Here is a 25,417-nt window from a genome sequence, read left to right as displayed (position 1 = left end):
GTGTCTCTTGAGTGCCAAGGCCCATGCAAGGCCAAGTAGAGAAGGAAAGGGAATCAGAGAGGATTCTGTCCTTCTGGGTCAAGGCTACAAAAGGAGAAGACTGCACACAAGTAGTAGCTATGATGAAATGTCATCAAGGTTAACGCTGTGCTAGAGAATAAATGGAACTGTGGGAGTCCAGGAGGGCTTGGGGTATAATCTGAAGGCAGCTAAGAGCCACTGGAAGACTATAAATAGTACGGTGACATAATGTGGTCAGACGAAGACTGAGGGAAGCTTAGCAATGAGTTGGTATTTCACTTATGCTGGGAAGTGGGGTGTTGGGTTTTTATAGCTGAGGAGGTAGTACAGGCAGGACATTCAAGGAGGAAAGAATGAGAAGAGGAAACATCCAGATATGGGAAGGCAAGACACGGTGTTAAGAGCACAGCTAATTTCTTATGGGAATTTGCTGTAACCCTTGCACAACCAGTGTAGAAGCCACCCAGATGTGCCCATGGAGCAATAGCACAGATTTTTGCCAGGTACATGGTCTACACCTTGAAGGGTTCCTCCCAGGTGAATTTACTGAAGGGGACCCTTACCTAGAGAAGGGAGAACTTCTGGTCCTATGCAATATGCTTTCTATGCTGTTCTGTCACCACAGCATTCTGCTCCTCTAGTTCTGGCTTCCCTGGAGGTAGCCCAATAATGGTGATACATTTATCTCATGCTTAAGTTCCAGGTTCCAGCATCTGTACAACCAAGGGTTCTATTTTCATCCAAATGCCTTGACTGCTTGGGAGAGTCAATTTTAGGAGAAGGAAAACTTCTCATGAAGATGCCATGTAGTTGGTATAGGATTTCTGATTTGCAAATCCTCTGATGATCATGAGGCCCATTTATGGTAAGTATCTTCATTTCAGAAGTCACCCCATGCTTTCATTATTCATACATATAGTGCCTCTCTCTCTTCTGTTCCAGAAGCCATGGTGCTGGCTCGGGGATATATTCCAGACAGGACTCAGACCTGCCAGATACCCCACTAGCAAAGAGAGATGATGAGCTTTCTGGAGGTTTTAACCAAGGGCTTGGCTGATGAAGACACTGTAGCTAGCAAATGAGGAGAAGGCAGGAGGAAATCACAAATTTTCAGCACAGTGGGACAGACAGTGATTGCTTTTGTTCAGTCATTAAGTCATGTCCAACTCTTGGTGATCCCATGGACTTCAGCATGCCAGGCTTCCCTGTCCTTCACTATCTCGTAGAGTTTGCTCAAACTCATGTTCATTAAATCAATAATGCCATCCAATCATCTCAGTCTCTGTCAGCCCTTCTTATCCTGCCCTCAATCCTTTCAAATATCAGGGTCCTTTCCAATGAGTTGGCATCAGGTGGCCAAAGTATTGGAGCTTCAGCTTCAGCATCAGTCCTTCCAATGAATAGCTAGGATTGATTTTCTTTAGGATTGACTGGTTTGATCTCCTTGCTGTCCAAAGGATTCTCAAGAGTCTTCTCCAGCAACACAGTCCAAAAGCATCAGTTCTTTAGCTCTCAGCTTTCTTTCTGGTTCAACTCTTAGATTCATACATGACTACTGGAAAAACCATAGCTTTGACTATTTGGACCTTTGTTGGCAAATATGATGTTTCCACTTTTCAGTAATTTAATACGCTGTCTAGGTTTGTCATAGCTTTTCTTCCAAGGTGCAAGCATCTTTTAATTTCATGGCTGCAGTCATCATCCACAGTTATTTTGGAGCCCAAGAAAATAAAGTCTGTCACTGTTCCCATTGTTTCCCCATCTATTTGCCATGAAATGATGGGACCAGATGCCATGATTTTCGTTTTCTAAATGTTGAGTTTTCAGCCAGCCTTTTCACTCTCCTCTTTTACTTTCATCAAGAGGCTTTTTAGTTCCTCTTCACTTTCTGCCATAAGGGTGGTGTCATCTGCATATCTGAGGTTATTGGTATTTCTCCCGGCAAACTTTATTCCAGCTTGTGCTTCATCCAACCCAGCATTTCACATGATGTACTCTGTGTATAAGTTAAATAAGCAGGGTGATAACAGCCTTGATGTACTCCTTTTGCAATTTGGAACCAGTGTGTTGTTCCATGTCTGCTTCTAACTGCTGCTTTTGACCTGCATACAGGTTTCTCACAAGGCAGTTAAGGTGGTCTGGTATTCCCATCTCTGGAAAAATTTTCCATAATTTGTTGTGATTCACACAGTCAAAGGCTTTGGTGTAGTCAATGAAACAGAAGTAGATGTTTATCTGGAATTCTCTTGCTTTTTCTATGATCCAATGGACATTGGTAATTTGATCTCTGGCTCCTCTGCCTTTTCCAAATCCAGCTTGAACATCTGGAAGTTCTTGGTTCATGTACTGTTGAAGCCCAAATTGGAGAATTTTGAGCATTACTTTGCTAGCATGTGAAGTGAGTGCAATTGTGTGATAGTTTGAAGATTCTTTGGTATTGCCCTTCTTTCGGATTTGAATGAAAACTGAACTTTTCCAGTCCTGTGGCCACTGCTGAGTTTTCCAAATTTGCTGGCATATTGTGTGCAGCAGTTTAACAGCATCATCTTTTAGGATTTTAAATAGCTCAGCTGGACTTTCATCACTTTCACTCGCTTTGTTTGTAGTGATGCTTCCTAAGGTCCACTTGACTTCATACTCCAAGATGTCTGGATCTAGGTGAGTGTTCACTCCACTGTGGTTATCTGGGTCATGAAGACCTTTTTTGTATAGTTCTTCTGTGTATTCTTGCCACCTCTTCTTAATATCTTCTGCTTCTGTTAGGTCCCTGCAATTTCTGTCCTTTATTGTGCCCATCTTTGCATGAAATGTTCCCTTGATATCTCTAATTTTCTTGAAGAGATCTCTAGCCTTTCCCATTCTATTGTTTTCCTCTAATTTTTTGCACTGATCACTGAGGAAGGCTTTCTTTTATCTCCTTGCTATTCTTTGGAACTCTGCATTCAGATGGGTATATCTCTCCTTTTGTCCTTTGCCTTTAGCTTCTCTTCTTTTCTCAGCTGTTCATAAGGCCTCCTCAGGCAGCCACTTCCCTTTTTGCATTTCTTTTTCTTGGAGATGGTTTTGATCACTGCTTCTTGTATGATGTCATGAACCTCTGTCCACAATTCTTCAGGCATTCTGTCTATCAGATCTAATCCCTTGAATCTATTTTTCACTTCCACTTGTATAGGCATTTTATTATTAAATACTTGTAAGGCATTTTATTTAGGCCATACCTGAATGGTCTAGTGGTTTTCCCTATTTTCTTTAAGTCTGAATTTTGCAATAAGGAGTTCATTATCTGAGCCACAGTCAACCCCTGGTCTTGTTTTTGCTGAAGATATAGGACTTCTCCATCTTCGACTGCAAGGATTATAATCAATCTGATTTCAACATTGACCATCTGGTGATGTCCATGTGTAGTCATATCTCACGTTTTTGGAAGAGATTGTTTGCTATAATCAGCGCACTCTCTTGGCAAAACTCTGTTAGCCTTTGCCCTGCTTCATTTTGTACTAAAAGGCCAAGCTTACTATAGAGTAAGAATAATGACTTATACTAAGAATTAAATGTCTGGCTTTAGCAGCATATTAGACACAATAGAACAAATAAATAATTAACTGGAAATAGGACAATAGAAATATATAAACTGAAACAGAGAGAAGAAAGAATGGTAAATATGAAAAAGAGAGTCTGAGCCATTTGGAGCAAGTGGAAAGTGCATCCCATGGATATAAGTGAGATCCCATAAAAGAGAATGAGACTGAAACAATATTTGAGGAAAAAGTGACAAAGACTGATTAAAAGACATCAATCCATTGATCTAAGAATCTCTATAAACACCACACAGGTTAAAAATATGTATATATAAAAGTATGCTTATGCACAAAATAGGAAAATTATTGTAAACTCAAGTCAGAAGAAAATCTGGACAAGCAATTAGAGGAAAGCAATCCAATAAAATAGGAAGATTACTTTTAAAAGAAATGATGAAAGAAGGTGACTGAAATGTCATCTTTCAGGGATGAAAGAAATTAAGTTCCAACACAGTATTATGTGCACAATAAATATAACTTCAAAAAAGGAACAAAGTCATTTAATAGAGGCAAAAATTGAGCAAATATGTCATCAGAAGGTTCACATTAAAAGAAAGAAATAATAAAGGAAGTTCTACAGCAGAAGGAAAATTATCTCATATAGAAACAGGGGAAGTGGAGAGAAATAAAGAAGATTCAAAAGAATAAATAAGTGGAAGACATAATGAATATGACTTAATAAAAAATACATCTTGGGTGGGTTTAATATAAAAGTAAAAATTTAGTGCATTTTTCTGAAAATTGGCAAGCTGAATCTAAAATGTACATATAAATGTAAAGAACCAGAAATAGCCAAAACAAAAAAAGTTGGAGTACTTCCACCACTAGCTAGCAAGATTTTCATGAAGCTAACATATTTAAGATTTCATGGAATGGTGCCAGTAAACACAAATAGATCAATGGTACAAAATAGATAGTCTAGAAACAGATTCATTCATATACAGTCACTTGATTTATGACAAAGGTGCAACTGTTGTTTCTGTGGGAAAATAGTGGTCTTTTAAATTGCCAGATCAGTTGGATATCCATATAAGGTGAAAAAAGAACCCTCACCCCAATTTACACCATTTACCAAAAAAAAAAAAAAAAAATTTCAGATAAATCATGAACCTAAATCTGAAAGGCACAACAAGAAGGCTTCTCGAGGAGAAAACGTTGAACATATTCATGACCTTAAGGCAGGCAAATCCTTCTGAGACAAAACACACTGAAAAAATTAACCATAAAGGAAAAAGTTAATAAATTTGACTTCATTAAAATTAAATACTTCTACTCATCTAAATGTATACTTTACAGCATGAAAAGTAAGCCTTGGAGTGGGAGAAGATATTTTCAATATGCTTATCTGATAAGTGTAATATATTACATACAGATAGTATATGTGTAATTATATCACATATCTGATGTAAATGTATGTGCATATAATCAGTCATCTCTCAGTATCCATAAGAGATTGGTTCCAGGACCCACCATGGATTCCAAAATTTGGGATGCTTAAGCTCCATAATCAGACTTTCATACCCACAGATTCCATATCTACAAATTAACTAACTGCAGATCATAAATATAATACTACATGATCCATAGGCAGTCGAATCTGTGGATATGGAACCCATGAATATGAAGATCTGACTGTAATTGTTTTAAGTCAGACCACTAAGCAAAAAGTAAGCGATAAATTTGAACAGGATAGGCAGTATCCAAGAGGCTAACAAACCTGAAAAAGTTGCTCAGCATTAGTAGTGTGTAGGAAATGCAAATTAAAGTCACAAAGAGTTGATACTCTATTCCCACCAGAATGGCAAAAATGACAAGGACTGACAATGCCAAGTGTTGGCAAGGATGTGGAGCAACTGGAACTCTCACAAGCTTCTATTGGAAGTATATGGAAGTATGTGTTGTTACACTATTTTGCAGAAATGTTTGTCAATATACACTAAAGCAGAATATATTCATACCAGTAATTTAACTTCTATGAATTTAACAGAAATGGATATGTACATTTGATAAATGACTGATAGAGGGCAAAAGAGAAACTTTTAGAGTGCTGTTATTGTATATCTTCATCATGGTGGTAGATATATGTGTGTTCACTCTATAAAAATGGATCAGCTCTATCTTATGATTTTTCCCTGTTATAATTTAGTAAGTCATACTTCAAAAAAGTTTTACTTAGAAACAAAGAACTAGCACCCAAAGTCTTATATGTATTAAAAACAACAAAACAAAACACAAAACTACTCACTTGTGGAATTCAGATGACTAGAAGCTAGAGAGATGGCACAAAACAGACTCATTCACGTTTAGTCATTTGATTTATGACAAAGGTGTAACTGTGGTCTCTGTGTGAGAAATCATGATCTTTTCAGTTAAAATTGCAAAACGGGGGTGAAAGCATAGGATGATATTTAGGGCCAGAGCTTTCTTCAGGTCTTATCTAACACCCAGACATTATGATTTGCCAAAGCCTCAATCTATAACCCTCTGGGGGAACAAAAGATCAGGGTTGTCAAGGGAAAGGACCATTTAATTGATCAGAACTGCACAAAAAAATGTCTTAATGACCCAGATAACCACAATGCTGTGGTCACTCAACTAGAGCCAGACATCCTGGAGTGTGATGTCAAATGGACCTTAGGAAGCATTACTATCAACAAAGCTAGTGGAGGTGATGGAATTCCAGCTGAGCTACTTCAAATCCTAAAAGATGCTGCTGTGAAAGAAAAGCTATGGAAAACCGAGATAGCATATTAAAAAGCAGAGACATTACTTTGCTGACAAAGGTCCAGATAGTCAAAGCTATAGTTTTTCCAGTAGTCATGTATGGATGTGAGAGCTGGACCATAAAGAAGGCTGACCACTGAAGACTTGATACTTTTGAGCTGTAGTGTTTAAGACTCTTGAGAGTCCCTTGGACTGCAAGGAGATCAAACCACTCAATCCTAAAGAAAATCAGTCTTGAATATTCATTGGAAGGACTGATGCTGAAAGTGAAACTCCAGTACTTTGGCCACCTGAGGCAAAGAGCTGACTCATTAGAAAAGACCCTGATTCTGGGAAAGATTGAAGGCAGGAGGAGAAAGGGATGACAGAGGATGAGATGATTAGATGCATCAGTGACTTGATGGAGATGAGTTTGAGTAAGTTCCGGGAGATGGTGAAAGATAGGGAAGCATGGCATGCTGTAGTCCACGGGATTGCAAAGAATCAGACATGACTGAGCAACTGAATAACAATAGCCTAAATCACTAAATCACTGTAGTTTTCAGTTTTAAATTTTTCATTTAATTCCTTTCTATAGATTCTGGTAAAATTGTCCATATCACATCTATTTTCTTGACCATATTAACATCAATTATTCAAAAATCATGGTATTTTTTTTTAATTTGGGAAGAGAACATATGATAAAGCTAGTACCTATAAGTTTTATGCAAGTGTACTCCACAGACTGCTCATATAAGATCAAAGGGTAATTAAAAAATGATTTAGTGGAAAAAATGGAAATGAACAAGGAGGTTAGAATCATATATCTAAGATTAATTATTTTCATGGTATCACCCTGATAAGGCCCTGCATGTGTGCTCAGTTGTGCCCAACTCTTTGTGATCCCATGGAATATAGCCCCCTAGGCTTCCTTGTCCATGGGATTACTCAGGCTGGAATGCTGGAGTGGGTTGCCGTTTCCTTCTCTAGGGGATCTTCCTGACCAGGGAGGGATTAAACCCGATTCTCCTGCATTTCCTGCATTGCAGGTGGATGGATTAAAAAATCTGAATTCACAATGTTCATATGTAGGTTTGCTTCATGTTTTTTTTCCTCTTGGTTTTGGTAATTTCATCCTGACTCTTGTCATGTCTAATTGTATTTTATGGAGTGATGGACAATGTATGAAAAACTTTGTTTCGTTTTACAAATCAAATATTGTAGTGGTTTTGTTGGTGTTATTTTTCCACAGAAGATTCAGTGTTCTGTCTAGTAGTTAAGGGTAGATCACTTCTCTCTAATAATAGATAAAATGCTTCCAAGCTTAGTTACACACTTTGGAGGGCTCATCTATTTTCATTTGTTTTTTAACTTGAAGGCAGAGCATTTTAGAGGACTCAACTGAAAACATGCATTGTTTATCAGGACTCTTTTGTGGGCCCTAAACTTTGACATAAACTAACACCAGTACACAAAAAAGCATTCTGTGTTATCTGTCACAATAAGGGATGCTAACCATCCTTCAGCCTCCACACTGACCATACTCCTCTGAGGATGGATAACTGGTTACCATACATAGGAAACTCACCTGCTAATGAACCTATGTCCAAATATGGGAATTACATCTCTTCCTTCACTAACACAGTCTACTTTCATTTCTATCTCCATCCACTTCTATGGAAATATATTTTCCCTCTCATCTAGGTATGGGGATGCTCTCCTTCTATCTCACCTCCATTTCATACCTGTTCCTGTGCTATAGTCTGTGAACAAATATTGAATATCACTTCATTTAGTCTTTCTCTGTGAGCATTAGTAGGTTCAAGGAATCACAGAGTTCTGTCGTCTAGATACATAGAGAATTGGGCCAGACCCAGGAAGCCTGCTATCCTATATGTCTCTATACCACAGAGGGATGCACTTGGGATCACAACAAAATCTGTTGTTATCCATCCTCCTCCAAGAACTATTAGTACTAGTTCCATAATCTCCACCATTCTACACATCTTCTTTTATAGCAGTCACTAGTGAAAATGAAACCTTCCCAGGGCATCCACAATCTCCTATGTTCTCATCTTTGACTTATTTTGTACGTCTCCTAATCTGGTCCACATCTCTTTCTCTCCTTCATTCCTTCTCTGTGTCTTCTGGCTCTGTAAAACTATACTGTCTTGTAGCCTCAACTTTTCTCAGAGCATTTCTTGTATTTAGGAAACCAGGGAGTCTACTCAGACATTGAGGAGCAAAAATACATCATACTTGAAAAATTTATTGGCATATAGTTGATTTACAATGTTGTTTTAGATTCAAGTGTGAGCAAAGTGAATCAGTTATATATACACATATATCCATGCTCTTTTAAGGATTCTTTTTCCATATAGGCCACTATAGAACGTTGAGGAGAGTTCCCTATGCTTTACATCATGTTTTTACTAGTTATCTATTTTATATATAGCAGTGTGCATATGTCAATCTCTCTCAATTGCACACCCCTCCCCCATTCTCTGATAACCAAGTTAGTCTTCTGCACTCATGACTCTACTTCTGTTTTGTAAATAAGTTTATTTGTGCACTTTTCTTTTTCTTTTTTTTTTTTTAGATTTCACCTATAACTGATATCATCTGATATTTGTCATGTCTGACTTACTTCACTCAATAACAAACTCTATCTCCATCCATGATGCTGCAAATGGCACTATTTGTTTAGGTTGCATCTATGTCCTGGCTATTGTAAATAGTGCCATGGTGAACACTGGGGTGCATATATCTTTTTGAATTAGAATTTCCTCCATATATACGTCCAGGAGTGCAATTGCTGGATCATATGGTAAGTTCTATTTTTAGTTTTTTAAGGAATTTCCATACTGTTCTCCATAGTGACTGTACCAATTTACATTCCCGCCAACAGTATAGGAGGGTACACCCTTTCTAGCACTTATTGTTTGTAGATTTTCTGATGATAGTCATTCTGATCATTGTGAGGCAAAGCCTCATTTTAGCTTTGATTTGCATTTCTCTAATAATTAGTGATGTTGAGTATCTTTTTATGTGCCTGTTTGTCATCTATATATCTTCTTTGGATAAATGTCTATTTTGACCTTCTGCTCAGTTTTTGAATGGGTTATTTCTGTTTTTTGATATTGTGTTGTGTGAGATGTTTGTATATTTTTGAGATTAATCCCTTGTCAGTTGTTTGATTTGCAAATATTTTCTCCCATTCTGAGGGCTGTCTTTTTGTTTTACTTTTGGTTTCCTTTGCTGTGCAAAAGTTTGTAAGTTTAATTAGGTGACATTTATTCATTTTTGCCTTTATTACACTACAAGGTAGATCAAAAAAATCTTGCTGCAATTTATGTCAAAGAGTGTTCTATATTTTCCTTCAAGAATTTTATAGTGCCCAGCCTTACATTAAGTCTTTAACCCATTTTGAGTTTATTTTTGTCTATGGAATTAGGGTGGAGAAGGCAATGGCAACCCACTCCAGTACTCTTGCCTGGAAAATCCCATGGACAGAGGAGCCAGGTAGGCTACAGTCCATGGGTTCCCAAAGAGTCGGACACGACTGAACGACTTCACTTTCACTTTTCATTTTCATGCACTGGAGAAGAAATGGCAACCCACTCCAATATTCTTGCCTGGAGAATCCCAGGGATGGGAGTCTGGTGGGCTGCTGTCTGTGGGGTTGCACAGAGTTGGACATGACTGCCGTGACTTAGCAGCAGCATGGAATTAAGGAGTGCTCAAGTTTCATTTTTTTACATGTAGCTGTCCAGTTTTCCCAGCACCACTTATTGAAGAAACTGTATTTTTCCACTGTATATTTTTGTCATAGATGTTTGTCATTAGATTTGGTGACCATAGGTGTGTGGGTTTATATCTAGGCTTTCTATCCGGCTCCATTGATCTGTATTTCTGTTCTTGTGCCAGTACCATACTGTCTTGCTTACCATAGCTTTGTAGTATAGTCTGAAGTCAGGGAGCCTGATTCCTCCAGCTCTGCTTTTTTTTCTCAAGATTTCTTTGGCTATTTGGGGTCTTTTGTATTTCTATACAAATTATACTTTTTTTGTCCTAGTGTTGTAAAAAAATGCCATTGGTAATTTGATACAAATTGCACTGAATTGATATATTATTTTGGGTAGTATAGTCATTTCCACAATATTGATTCTTCCAGTCCAAAAACATGGTATATCTCTCCATTCATTTGTGTCATTTTTGATTTCTTTCATCAGGATCTTACAGTTGTCTGAGTACAGGTCTTTTGCTTCTTATGTAGGCATATTCCTAATTATTTTATTCTTTTTGTTGCAATGGTAAGTGGGATTGTTTCCTTATTTTCTCTTTCTGGTTTTTCATTGTTAGCATATAGAAATGCAAGATATTTCTATGTATTAATTTTTTATTTTGCAATTTTATCAAATTCATCAATAAGCTCTTGTAGTTTTCTGGTGGCATCTTTAGGATATTCTATGTATAGTATCATGCCATTGCAAACAGTGGCAGTTTTACTTATTGTTTTCCAATTTGGATTCCTTTATTTCTTTTTGTTCTCTAATTACTGTGACCAGGACTTCCAAAAGTATGTTGAATAACAGAGAGTGGGCACCTTTGCCTTGCTCCTAATCTTAGAGGAAATGCTTTCAGCTTTTCACTATTGAGAATAACATTTGTTGTGGGTTTGTCATATATGGTCTTTATTATGTTCAGGTAAGTTCTCTCTAGCCCACTTTCTAGAGAGTTTTTATCATAAATGGATGTTGAATTTTGTTGAAAGCTTTTTCTGCATCTATTGAGATGATCATATGGGTTTTAATTTGTTAATATTGTATATCACATTGATTTGTGTATATTGAAAATCTTTGAATTCCTGTGATCAATCCCACTTAATAATGGTGTATGAACTCTTTAAGTGTTGGTGGATTCTGTTTACTCGTATTTTGTTGAGGATCTTTGTGTCTATGTTCATCAGTGCTATTGGCCTGTAATTTTCTTTCTTTCTTTTTATCCTATCTTTGTCTGGTTTTGGGATCAGGGTGATGGTCGCCTTGTAGAATGAGCTTGGGAGTGTTCTTCCCTCTGAAATTTTTTGGGAGACTTTAGGAAGGATAGGTATTAGCTCTTCTCTAAAGTATTTGATAGAATTTGCTTGTGACCTGGACTTTTGTTTGTTGGAAGATTCTTAATTACATTTTCAATTTCATTACTTGTGATTGATTTGTTTATATTTTCTATTTCTTCCTAGTTCAGCCTTGGAAGTTTGTACCTTTCTAAGAATTTGTCCATTTCTTCCAGGTTGTCCCTCTTCTTGCCCTGTAGTAGGCCCTATAGTATGCTTCTAGTAGTTTTTTATGATTCTTTATATTTCTGTGGCATCAGCTGTAATTTTTCTTTTTTTCATTTCTAATTTTATTGATTTTATTCCTCTCCTGTTTTTCCTTGAATGAGTCTGGCCAAAGGTTTGTCAATTTTGTTTATTTTCTCAAACAACCAGCTTTCAGTTTCACTGATACTTGCTGTTGTTTTCTTTGAAATGTATGCTATTTTTGCTACACTTTTCCTGAATTCCTGTTCTACAAAACTCAGTATATAAATAATTGTTATTTTATCCTCTGAGTTATGGGTGGCTTGTTACATAGAATTAGGTAACTAGAACAGAGCCCACCAGGCCCTAGGATTTAAATAACAATTTTATTCTGATGACTCCCATCTTTACACAATTAAGCCTAAACTTGGCTTCTAAGCCATAGATTCAAGGATCCAACTACCTCCTTGACCTTTGCACTTGAATTCCTACTAGACATCTCAAGCTAATGTTGAATAGTCTTGAATTTCTGATTCATAAACCTGCCCCTGTCCCCAGTCACAGTCACCTCATTTTAGTAAGTGGCAGAGCCGGTCCGTCTGCAGGGTCTGTAGAGTCTGCACCTTGTCTCCACCTCCATGGTCACTTCCTGAGTCCAGGAACCTCTCATCTTGACCCCATGCTTCTATAAGAATCTCCAACTGATTACTGTGCTACACAGTTCAGTCATTCTAACCTCTCCACTTAGCTGCTCACTGAATGATTATTTTAAGATATAAGTCTGGTTGGCTCACTGTCTAGGCTTCCCTGGTAGCTCAGCTGGTAAAGAATCCACCTGCAATGCAGGAGACCCCAGTTCAATTCCTGGGTCAGGAAGATCCCCTGGAGACGGAATAAGCTACCCACTCCAGCATTCACAGACTTCCCTGTGGCTCAGATGATAAATAATCCACCTGCAATGTGGGAGACCTTGGTTTGATCCCTGGGCTAGGTAGATCCCCTAGAAGAGGGTAAGGCAACTGATTCCAGTATACTTGCCTGGAGAATCCCCATGGACAAAGGAGCCTGGTGGGGTACAGTCTATGGGGTTGCAAAGAGTTGGATGACAAAGGAGTTGCACAACTGAGCAACTAATCACAGCACAGCACACAGGCTCACTGCCCAGTTCAAAACTTTGTTGATTCCTTGGTACTTGGTAAGATAAAACTCAAAGTTCCTATATTCATACATAAGAGAACTTCATAATGTGTAGACTTCATGCTCTGATCCATCCTATATAGCTAACACAGAACCACCAGGTTCCCTTCACATGCTGCCCTCTTTCATACTGCTGTGCCCTTGTTCATGTTGTTCCTTTGGCCTGGCATTTACCCTTTCCCCCATCTCCTGCCATTAACCTGGAAAACTGCATCCTTTCAGATCCTGCTCAGGTGCTACCTTTTTGTCATGCAGACTCTGATTTCTATTTCCTGAAAGCTACATGCTTATTTCCATATGAGTTGCATGCATGTGTGTGTGCGAGGTCACTTCAGTCAAGTCTGGCTCTCTGCAACCCTGTGTACTATAGCTCGCCAATCTCCTCTGTCCATGGGATTCTCCAGGGAAGAATACTGGAGTGGGTTGCCATGCCCTCCTCCAGGGATCTTCCTGACCCAGGGATCGAACCTGCATCTCTATGTCTCCCTCACTGGCAGTCAGGTTCCTTACCAGTAGCACCACCTGGGAAGCCCATGTGAGTGCATTTAGAAAGCAGAGAGGGAAAAATAAATCAGCTGTAATATACCTCCATGATAGGTTATTTTCAATATTTTCCTTTTATTTCATTCCTATATCTATTTAATAATATGTTTGTGCATATATGTCCATGTACACACATGTATTATAATTATGACCTTTATGTCATGTTGTACCCTGTTTCTTTCACTTAACATGATATCAACAAAGGATTATTTAAAAAATGAAAACTTGAAAATAATACAAAGATCCAACAAGAGGGAATGGTTAAGTAAGTTACATACCATCTCTGTTATGAAGTCACTAAAATTTATGATAATAATCATATTCAGGGGCCAAAAGACATAATATTGTTAAAATGTTAATTATTGCCAAATTGACCTATTGATTCAACAAAATCCCTATCAAAATTCCAGCAGACTTTTTTGTTGAAATTGTCAAGTTGATTCTAAAATTTATCTGAAAAAGCAAAGGACCTAGAACAACCATAACATTTTGAAATAGAACACAGTTAAAGACTTTTATGATTTGAAAGCTTGCTAGAAAGCTATGTAATCAAGATGATGGGGTATGGTATAAGAAGAGGTGTACAGATCAGTGAAACACAAGAGAGTTAAGAAAGAATCCCACACATACTTAGTTGTCAACAAAAGTGTTAATTCAATGGAGAAAGAATAGTCTTTTTAAATAAATGACTTTGGAACAACTGGGTATCCATATGCAAAACAATTAATCTTGACCCTTAACTCATATATGAACATTAATTCAAGATACACCAGAGATTTAAATGTAGGAGCTAAAACTATAAAACTTTTAGAAGAAAACAAGAGAAAATATCTAACCTGGAGTTACACTCTGGCATAAAAAGCATGAATCATAAAATTAAATTGGACTTCTTCAACATTAAAAACTTTTTCCTTTGAAACTCAATATTAAAAGAATGAATAGGCAAGCCATAGACTGGGAGAAATCCCAAAATGATATTTGATAAAGTACATATATTCAGAATATATTAAAAACTCTCACCATTTAATAGTAGGAAGACAAATATGCTGATTTAAGAATGAGCAAAATATTTGAACAGCTATTTCACCAAAGAGGCACATGAAAAATATGCTAAACATAATTAGTAACTATAAATCAAAATCACAAGGACATGTCACAACACACTTATGAAAATGACTAAAATGAAAGATACTGACCCTTTCAAGTATTGGTAAGGACAGAGGGCAGCTGGAGTTCTCATTCACTACTGGTAGGGTTGCAAAATAGTACGGTCATTTTGGAAAACAGTTTGGTAATTTCTTATAAAATTACAGAATGGGAGAAAGTATTTGCAAATAGAGCAACTGATAAAGGATTCATCTCCAAAATATACAAACAACTCATGCTACCCAATATAAAAAAACAAAAACAAAAACAAAAAAAAAGCCAATCAAAAAATGGGCAGAATACCTAAATAGACATTTCTCCAAAGAAGAAATACAGAGAGTCAACAAACACATGAAAAGTTGATCAACCTCACTAATTACTAGAGAAATGCAAATCAAAACTACAGTGAGGTATCATTTCACACTGGTCAGAATGACCATCATCACAAAGTTTACAAATAGTAAGTGCTGAAGATGGTGTGGAGAAATGGGAACACTCTTCTACTGTTGGCGGGAATGTAAATTGGCACAGCCATTATGGGGAACAGTATGGAGGTTCCTTAAAAATCTAAACATATAAGTACCATGCGATCCAGCAATCACACTAATGGCATATACCCAGAGAAGACCATAATGCATCCAGTGTTCATTACAGCCCTAATTACAATAGCCAGAACATGGAAGCAGCTTAAATGTCCAGCAACAGAGGAATGGATAAAGCAAGCATGGTACATATACACAATGAAATATTACTCAGCCATATAAAAGAATGAAACTTTTGTGGAGATGTGGATAGACCTAGAGAGTGAAGAGAAAAACAAATATCGTATATTAACACATATGTGTGGAATCTGAATAACTGGTATAGACAATGTTATTTACAAAGCAGAAATAGAGACACAGTTTTAGAAAACAAATGTATGGATACCAAGGGGGATGTGAGCAGCAGGATGAATTGGGAGATTGGGATTTATATATATACATTATTAATGTGATGATGTGCTCATTTGTGGTCAACTCTTTGTGACCCCATTGGACTGTAGCCTGCCAGGTTCTTCTGTCCATGGAATTTTCTAGGCAAGAATACTGGAGTGGGTGGCCATTTCCTTCTCCAATACACTATTGATACTATGTATAAAATAGATAACTAATGAGAACCTACTGTATAGCACAGAGAACTCTACTAAATGCTCTGTGGTGACCTAAATGGAAACAAAATCCAAAAATAGGGGATATATGTAAACATGTAGCTGGATCATGGAAAAAGCAAGAGAGTTCCAGAAAAACATCTATTTCTGCTTTATTGACAATGTCAAAGCCTTTGACTGTGTGGATCACAATAAACTGTGGAAAATTCTGAAAGAGATGGGAATACCAGACCACCTGACCTGCCTCTTGAGAAGTCTGTATGCAGGTTAGGAAGCAACAGTTAGAACTGGACATGGAACAACAGACTGGTTCCAAATAGGAAAAGGAGTACTCCAAGGCTATATATTGTCATGCTGATTATTTAACTTATATGCAGAATACATCATGAGAAACGCTGGACTGGAAGAAACACAAGCTGGAATCAAGATTGCCAGGAGAAATATCAATAACCTCAGATATGCAGATAACACCACCCTTATGGCAGAAAGTGAAGAGGAACTAAAAAGCCTCTTGATGGAAGTAAAAGAAGAGAGTGAAAAAGTTGGCTTAAAGCTCAACATTCAGAAAACGAAGATCATGGCATCTGGTCCCATCACTCCATGGGAAATAAATGGAGAAACAGTGGAAACAGTGTCAGACTTTATTTTGGGGGGCTCCAAAATCACTGCAGATGGTGACTGCAGCCATGAAATTAAAAGACGCTTACTCCTTGGAAGAAAAGTTATGACCAACCTAGATAGCATATTCAAAAGCAGAGACATTACCTTGCTGACTAAGGTCCGTCTAGTCAAAGCTATTGTTTTTCCAGTAGTCATGTATGGATGTGAGAGTTGGACTGTGAAGAAGGCTGAGCGCCAAAGAATTGATGCTTTTGAACTGTGGTGTTGGAGAAGACTCTTGAGAGTCCCTTGGACTGCAAGGAGATCCAACCAGTCCATTCTGAAGGAGATCAGCCCTCAGATTTCTTTGGAAGGAATGATGCTAAAGCTGAAGCTCCAGTACTTTGGCCACCTCATGCAAAGAGTTGACTCATTGGAAAAGACTCTGATGCTGGGATGGATTGGGGGCAGGAGGAGAAGGGGATGACAGAAGATGAGATGGCTGGATGGCATCACTGACTCGATGGACGTGAGTCTGAGTGAACTCCGGGAGTTGGTGATGGACAGGGAGGCCTGGTGTGCTGCGATTCATGGGGTCGCAAAGAGTTGGACACGACTGAGCGACTGAACTGAACTGAACTGATAGCTTATTCACTGTGCAGTAGAAAGTAACACAGCTTTGTAAAGCAACTAAACTCCAATAAAATTCTTTTTAAATGAAAAAATTAAACAAACACTCACAATATGACCTATTGTAAGAGTAGCACTCCTACTCCTAGGCACTTATTCAAAAGAAATGAAGACATATGCCCTTTTAAAGTCTTTTATGTTAATGTTTATAATAACTTTCTCTGTCCTATCCAAAAATTAGAAGCTGTCTAAATGTGTATCATCCAGTAAATGAACACCAGCGCGCATCCGCACAATGGAATTCTACTCAGCAATAGAAAGGAACAAACTATTGCAACACACAGTAGCGTGAACGAATCCCCAAAACATTATGCTGTATGAGCATAGAGTATGTGATCCAACTTGTAGAAGACTGTAGAAAAAGCCAAACTGTAGTGACAGAAAGAAGATCAGAGGTTGCCAGGGCTGTGGTTAGAGAGAGTGACTATGAAGGAGTATGAGGGATGTTTGGGGGTGATGCAAATGTTCTATATTGTGATTATGATGGTACTTATGTGACTATATATGTTTGTTAAGTTGATTATGTTGTATGCTTTAAGTTAGTGAATTTTATGGATCATAAAGCATACTTTGATAAAGCTGATTAAAATCTCTGAAATCCCTTAAAATCTATGGTTGCAAATGTGAATTAGTAGATACGGAAACCACAGATTTCTGTGCTAGCCCTATTTCCTCTTTTGTGATCTGTCTGTGCACAGTTTTGTTTTTTTTTTTCCACACAACTATTAGTTTGCATGCCTACTTCTGCTGACTGTGGGTTCTTCAAGACTAGAGCTTTGTTTATTCGTGTTTGTATTCCCCCAGGACCTGGTCAGGGCCTAACACAGAGTATGTGCTCTGTAAATGTTCCATCCTTTCAATCAAAAATATTTATTGCAACAAATGTTTAATGATCTTCAGTTCAATAATCACTAAAGAACTTGACCTACATTGCTGCTCTCCTCTTTTGGTCTGATGGGAGCCTGTTCCTTGCAGCTTCTGTTCTTGTCTTGGTTAAAAGCTGAAAGAGGAAATTTTATTTTACTAAAACAAATGTAGTGCCTGTTCCAGAGGTTTTAGAAATATTAATTCAATCTTTACAAAAATCCTAGAGGGTAGGAAATATTCTTTCCATTTCAGAAGAGGTAACTGAAGAACAGGGATGTTAAGAATTTACTCCATTTGCACCTTGAGTAAGTGGGTTGGAGCCAGGATTTGAATCCAGATTCAAGGTCCAGGGTCTAACCCAGGATGTTTGGGCATGGCGTGAACCCACACCAGTGAAGTGTGTCCTGGAGGACACATGTGCCCTCCATGGGCATGCATCTGTGCCTCTTCCTGGCAGTGCCCACTGTGGTCACCCCCTTACCTTACCCTACTGCCTTCTGACTTTGTGGAACTTACAGTTCTCACCATTCCTGCTCTCCGGCCTCTGGCCTTCCTTCTGTGGTCCAGTTCTCTGAGAGTTTAGCCCCTCCAGGGATGACTGGGGTCTGAGGCTTGGTATGTTCTCTGGCTTGGCCTCAGAACCCTGTCTGGGGGACCTGCCTCAATGGATGGGCACAGCCAGTCTTCCACAGACTGGCCATCTCCTTTGGTCCATCCAGGAGTCTGGGGTCAGGCAGGTATGACTGTCCACTGAAGATCTGGAGCCCTATTACCTACTGCTTCTCAGGCCTGCTCTGGGAGGGCAACAGCAGTTGCCCACAGGCTCGGTTGATACTGGGACTGCTGTCCCAGTGACCAGAACAGCATCTCCCTCCTCCCAATCACTCAGAACTCAGGGGTTGGTGGGGCTGTTCCCTTCAGCATTTGCGGATTTGAGGAGGCAGTTAAGAACCTGTCTGCGGGCGGATAATGCAATGCTCATGCTCTCCTTTTAACCAAAGCTTTAACATTCATTCAAAAGGAAACCCAGCCCCTTTCTCTCACTGCAAGCATTTGCCACCTCCCCACTGCCCAATTTGGAGTGTTTGCATGTTTGGGAGTGAGTGGGTGTTGGAAGGAGGCTGAGAGTGTGGAGCTGACAATCTCGCTGTGTAATAATGGAGTAGGCAGATTCAATGACGCCCAATTCAAATTAGTCATGAGTGAATGCAGTATCGCTCCAGCACTGGGGAATTCCTCCCAGCTTAGCGAAGTAAAGTGTCACAAACAACAGCTAAGAGAGCATTGTGTGTTTCAAGTTGTGGGTGTGCTGATTTCTTAATTTTTTTCCTAGGAAAGGATTATAGAAACATAAAACAAAAATATTTCGACTTGAAAAATACTTCGTAATTGTATGTCATAAAATAATTAGGTCATGGCAAATTAGCACAAATGTTTACAGCAAAATTGCCATGTAAAACATTATCGGTAATATTATGCTAATTGCTGCAGAAGCAAAAGCTGATTATGTTTCGGCAGGATGAAAATTTGCCACGTCTGCATTTCTCTCTAGCTTCACTAGTTTTCCATGAGGGCACCAACCCTGTGAATACTGTAGGGGCTGAACTGCCCGTCTTTGAGGCACTGAACATGAAAAGGGATCTTTCTGAAGATGAAGCTAAGATCATCAGTATAAGAGAGAATTCCTGAAGGTATCCTCACCCTCTGGTGGAAAGTCAGCAAGGCTTGTACCCAGAAAGATCCAGTTTGGGGTGGAGCATGGAGAAGCATGGAAGGGGTACACAGTGTGTTCTGAAGGACAGACAGGACATGAGATTGGGCTACAAAGAATCTCAGAGCGGAACCCCTGCACCAGCCTGCACAAGCATCATTTAAAATAAAAGCACGCTCTGTTTCATCAGTTCTGGAAAGGGGCCTGGGAGTCTGCGATCCTGGAAAATGCCAGTGCTACTGGTCTGTGGACTGCCTTTAGAGTAGTAAAACCTTAGAGGAAATCTTGCCTAAGGTTACCAATTCAAACGCATATGGGGCCAGGTGGGCAATGGAGCATGACGCTGATGAGAGGGAGAATTTGGGATGGGAAAACCTGAGATGGATTGGAGAGGGCAAGCTGGTCCATTAAGGGTATTCAAGAGCCATGAAAAGGAAGAGAGGAAGGAGGAAGGGACCCTAGACAGGCACCACCCACCGCTGCTGCTAAGTCGCTTCAGTCGTGTCTGACTCTGTGCGGCCCCATAGACGGTAGCCACCAGGCTCCCCCGTCCATGGGATTTTCCAGGCAAGAGTACTGGAATGGGGTGCCATTTCTTTCTCCTAAATTATTCCTGCTGCTGCTACGAAGTCGCTTCAGTCGTGTCCAACTCTGTGCGACCCCATAGACGGCAGCCCATCTGGCTCCACCGTCCCTGGGATTCTCCAGGCAAGAACACTGGAGTGGGTTGCCATTTCAAGCTAATCCTGATGAGACAAGGCTGGGAGGGGCAGAAGGGACTTGCTGCAGGTATATAGATGGCTTGTGGGCAGCCAGGGCCCAACTTTTCCCTCCTCCCTCCTGCCTTCTGCGATGGCATCTGTGTTGAACTCCACGCCATGGGGAGACAAAGCCATCAACACTTAGGCAACACAGCCATCTGTGCCCTGTGCCCTCAAGGGGGCCAAACCTTCTTGCTGCTTGTGCAGTAGCACCTCAGCTTCACCCGGGAGGCTCCCATCACCCCTGTTGCCTCAACTGTGTTCATATCCGTCCAGACAATGGGCAGAGGTCCACCCTATCTTGCTAGCTTCCTTGAAGGGCCTTGAGCCACTTTCCTGTGGGCCTCAGCTTTTCATCTGTGAAATGGAACCACATGAAACACCAGGACAGCAGTGTCCTTCAGACCTCCTAGGGGTGGTTCTGGTCACAGCCTCAGCAGCAGAGGTCCCCTCCCCTCCACATTGTCTGGGTGGGGGAAGTTTCACTGTCTCCTGGGGCAGGGCACTGGGTTAGACCTTGTGTTGAAGTTTCCCAGTCTTGCTTTAGCCAGTGTCTAGGGTACTACATGGGGCTTCCTTGGGGGCTCAGTGGTAAAGAATGAACCTGTCAGTGCAGGAGATGTGGGCCTGATCCCTGGGTTGGGAAGATCCCCTAGAGAAGGAAATGGCAACCCACTCCAGTATTCTTGTCTGGGGAAATCCTATGGACAGAGGAGCAGGTGGGCTACAAGTCCATGGGATTGCAAAGAGTCGGACACAACTGAGCAACTAAACAATAGCAGCAGGGTTCTATGTAACATCCCATGCCCCTCAATTTATCACCCCTCTCGAAAACTTGCCTTCAGGCTCCACAGGGCTTCATGTTTTAGTTTATAAGGCCTATTCATTCTCAACATAGGGTTACTCAAAATGGAGTGGTCACTGTGCCCAGCCACTGGGCTTGGGTCTCTATAGGAGTGAATACCCTGTCAATCTCACAACAATAGGAGATTCTCTTATTACCCTCATTCTACAGATGAGGAAACCAAGGCCTGGAGAGATTAAGCAACTCACTGAAAATCACATAGACAGAGGCAGGACTGCAATCGAATGTCTCTAATTTGGGATCATGCCTGTGTCACCCTTAAAGTCTAGTGCTCCTTAATCCTTTCAACACAAGAGGGCAAGGCCCACAGGAGCAGGGGGTGTTCTGTGTTTGTCCTTTGGAAACCCAGTGTGCAGTATGGAGCCTGGCACTAAGGATTTGTTAACTTTGCACAAAACTTCTTTTCTTTTTTGGATGTGCCATGTGGCTTGTGGAATCTTTGTTCCTCGATTATGGATGGAACTTATGTCCCCTGCTTTGGAAGTACAGAGCCCTAGTCACTGGACCTCCAGAAAATTCCTTTGCAAGCCTTCTTTTACACTGGGTTCCTTCTTTCTATAAGACTGACTCTTAACATCATGCAAAGGGTAAGTCTCTTTGAGAAGAGATGTTTATTTTCCCAAGATCAGTGCCCTCAACAAAGCTAATGTTCAGAGTTTCCAGAACTGTCGAGGGCTTCTGGAGCCAGGCTCCTGCCTACTGCCTCCCCTCATTTTTGCATTTTGATTCACAAAATGTAGTTCAACTGCTTCACATTATTTCCTTCTGCTCAGAATCATAGCCCTTGCAATTATGTTATTCTTTTTTATTATTTATTGTGTGCCTTGGGAAATTTTCATTTTAACCAAGACACTGGTTCAATTGCAAAATGGCAAAGAATGATTTGTAAGGAGATCAGTGTTGGGAACTTATTAAAATAAGAATTTAGGGGATGGTTTGGAAGTAGAAGAGGGAAATCTCTTGGGAGAGGAGGTATTTCTAAGAGTTGAGACAAAATTGTGGAATATGAGGAAGGGGAAAAAAGGGGAGGGGAGACAGAGAGAGAAAGATAAGCAAGAAACAGAATTAATGGGAAAATAGGAGGTAAATGGTGGACATAAATGTGAAAAAGTCACAAAGAGGAGAAGAAACAAAAGTCCTCAGAAATGAAAGATAATACACTTACCATCATTTGAAACAGAATGAAGATTGTCCCCACTCCATCCTGTAGGCTCCCAGATGGGTTTAGGATGTCAGCTGGGTTATTTGAATGTTTTCTTGAAAGCATTATTGAAAATCACAGCCCCAGGAGATGTCTTTGTTCTCACTGCACAAGTGCTGGGTAGACCAGGGACCCAGAGAAGCATGCAGCCGCCCTTCTGCAGCTGGGGTCAGGACCTCACCTGCTCTAGAACCTGACCAGGCCTCACGGAGGCCTTTTATGTCCCTCCAGGCCCCCACAATGTCAGTGGCGCCTCCTGGAGTTGGGCCTGTGGTGGGTGGAGTCCCTTCTCTCTGAGATGTTCCTGCTTTCCTCCCTTGCTGTGGTCCTCAGGCCCCACCCCGCAGGGCCCTGAAGGCCTCCACCGAGCATCTCACTGCTCTGGTGGGAATTAATGACTCACCCCTGCAGAGAGGCTTTCCCATCTGTGTGCTTAGAGAGAGATGTTCCACACACTGAGCGAAACAACCTATTTGCAAAGGCCCGGGCCATTCAGGGTCTGATCAGCAAATCTGTGTTCAGAGGCCGAGGGTCAGGCTGTGGGGGCAACAGCTGACCACATCTGCCTCCCAATGCAGCCCAAGACAGCAGAAGGCAATTTGCTGTCCTCAGACCTCTTTTTCTGAAATGAGCAGTAGAGCATTCTTGAATTCTTTGGCTTCCGTGGAGAAATGAATTCGGCAGTGAGGAGTCTTGGGAATTTGAGATGCACGTTCTTATTATGCCAAATAATTAGAGAATGCTGCCAAGCCGCCTTCTCCTTGCTCTTTCTCTGGGTTGCTGTTTTCAGCGCTCACTGCCTTCAGAGCCTCAAATAATTGCTTTTCTGACCCATGTATACACATGTGCACACAGGTGTGTGTATATACATGCATGTGCACACATCTGCTCCTCCCAGCACACCCTCACCCTCCCTGGGTGTCTCACTCGGTGAACTCTCAGTCCAGGAATAGCTTGGGCTCTGCTCCTGGGCAGGGTAGCCTTCCCAAGTGTGTGCCCAGTTCTCAAAACCTAGGCCTCTACTTCCTGTGCTGACCCAGGGAAGGTGATATGCACATTAGTAACCTGTGGTAGAATATACGATGGTGCCTTGCGCATGTCCACAGCCGAATCCTCAGAATCTGTGCATAGTCATGTTCTGTGGCAAAGGGGACATTGCAGCTGTGATTAAATTAAGGATTTTTTTTAAAAATATGGAACTCTTCATGAATTTCCATGTCATACTTGTGCAGGGGCCATACTAATCTCTGTATCAGTCCAATTTTGGTATATGTGCTGCTGAAGCAAGCACTAAATTAAGGATATTGAGATGGGGCAGTGATCCTGAACCATCTGAATGGGTCCAGTATAATTACAAAGATCATGATAGGAAGAAGGCAGGAGGGTCAGAGGGAGAGAAGATATAAAAGTGGGAGCGAAGGTGAGAGCAGTACATGGCCACAAGCCAAGGAATATGGGGGCCTCTAGAAGCTGGCAAAGGCAAGGCAAGAGTCCTCTTGCAGAGCCTCCAGAAGGAATGCAGAACTTCTGACACCTTGATTTTCATCCAGTAAGACCCACTTCAGAGTTCTAACCTCCAGAACCTTAGGATAATAAATTTGTACATTAAGCCACTAAGTTTTGGGGAATTAGTTTTAGCAGCAATAACAACTAGCACACACTAGTATAACTCAGGGCATGGTCCTCCTGACAGGCAAAGGGAAAAACTCTTCTGTCTCGGAGCTAGCCCTAGGTGGCCTCTGTGTCTGGCATCTAGGCATCTAGGCAGCAGAGGGCAGGTAGATGCATCAAGGGGCTCAGTCATGCATTACGACTAAGAACTGGGGACAGATTGCATGCCAGGCAGTAGGACTGTGGCAGAAAGCAGAAGAAATTTCAAATCTAAACTTGGCTGGATTCAGGATTCTGAGGAAACCAGTTATGAAAGCCCTGAACTCAGAGAGTGAGCAGACAGCCTGTGTGGGTGGGTCAAGGAAGGAGCTGGTGGTGCGATCACCTGCTAGTGGCAGGCAGCCTGGGAAGTGGCAGAGAGAAGAATGAGCTCTTTCAGACCTTCACTCTTTTACCTCTGAAGTTTCCATGCCCGTCTGATGACCAGAACCATCTGGGGTGCCTGATAAAGACACATTTGGGGTCCTGCCCTGGGGAGCTTCCAGGAGCTCAACTGTAGGTCTGTTCACAGGAACGTTGGTTGCACTGGATGTAGTATCTTGTTCCCTTGGAACCCTATGCACAGGGTTCCCAAGTCTGGTCCTGCCTGGATTTCCACTCTGCCTTCCAGTCATGCATTCCCGCCCCAGGCCAGAGTGCCCCACCGGGTGGCGTTCCAACTTGTCCAGGCTCCTCGTTCTCCAGCTGAGGCTTGCCCAGCCTGCGCTTCACTCCTGTGTCAATTGCTGACCTGGACAGGTCACAGCACAACAGTGAGCGCAGAGGGTCTGGACAGCTCCTGTTTCTACAGGTATACTGCATTCTGATGACACAGACTCAGAACTTCAGCTCCTTTAATTCTTTCTCTTCCTTCCCCACCTTTTCAAACTGGACCCTAGAACTAGAGTAGCTGAACCATTCCACCTCCAACAGACAAAGACAACTGGGATTCTTGTACCACCCTCAACCTTCAGTGTACAGGGAAAGACTCTTGTATTTACTACCATGAAAAATATCATCTAGTTAGCTATTGTTATATATATATTAAGTATATATATATATGAATCTATTTTCTATCTATGTATCCATCTATCATCTAATTTATTGCTATCATCTCTTTATCTACCTGTTTGTTTTAGGTCTCCATCTTTGAGCTCAGGGAAGCATGACATACAGATTAAGATGGCTGGCTGTATATTGAAATTGTGTTCTTTAATCGCTCTTAACTGTTTGACCTCAAACAAGTTTCTTAGCATCCTTTGTTATCAGCGCCCCATCTAAGAAGTGGGAGTAAGTAATAGTACCTAGCACATAGTGTTCTTGTCAAAATAAAATGAAATCATTTATGTAAAAATTTTAGAACAGCTCCTGCAAAGTTGTAAGGGCTCAATAAATGTTAGGTGTTACTATCATTTGGGTTAGCCTTTTATGAGCT

The 25,417-nt window shown here is 40.7% G+C and overlaps 1 non-coding gene across 1 annotated transcript; it reads right to left on the bottom strand.

The window, feature by feature from the left end:
* Positions 1-23,519: 23,519 nt before the first annotated feature.
* On the bottom strand, positions 23,520-23,623 carry LOC120859488. The gene has a single exon (XR_005720095.1). It is a non-coding gene; the product is annotated as a U6 spliceosomal RNA (small nuclear RNA).
* Positions 23,624-25,417: the final 1,794 nt, after the last annotated feature.

Source organism: Oryx dammah, unplaced genomic scaffold, assembly GCF_014754425.2.
Source record: "Oryx dammah isolate SB20612 unplaced genomic scaffold, SCBI_Odam_1.1 HiC_scaffold_2, whole genome shotgun sequence".
NCBI lineage: Eukaryota > Metazoa > Chordata > Mammalia > Artiodactyla > Bovidae > Oryx > Oryx dammah.
Note: the sequence above shows the minus strand (reverse complement) of the source record. Positions and strands in the feature narration are given on the sequence as shown.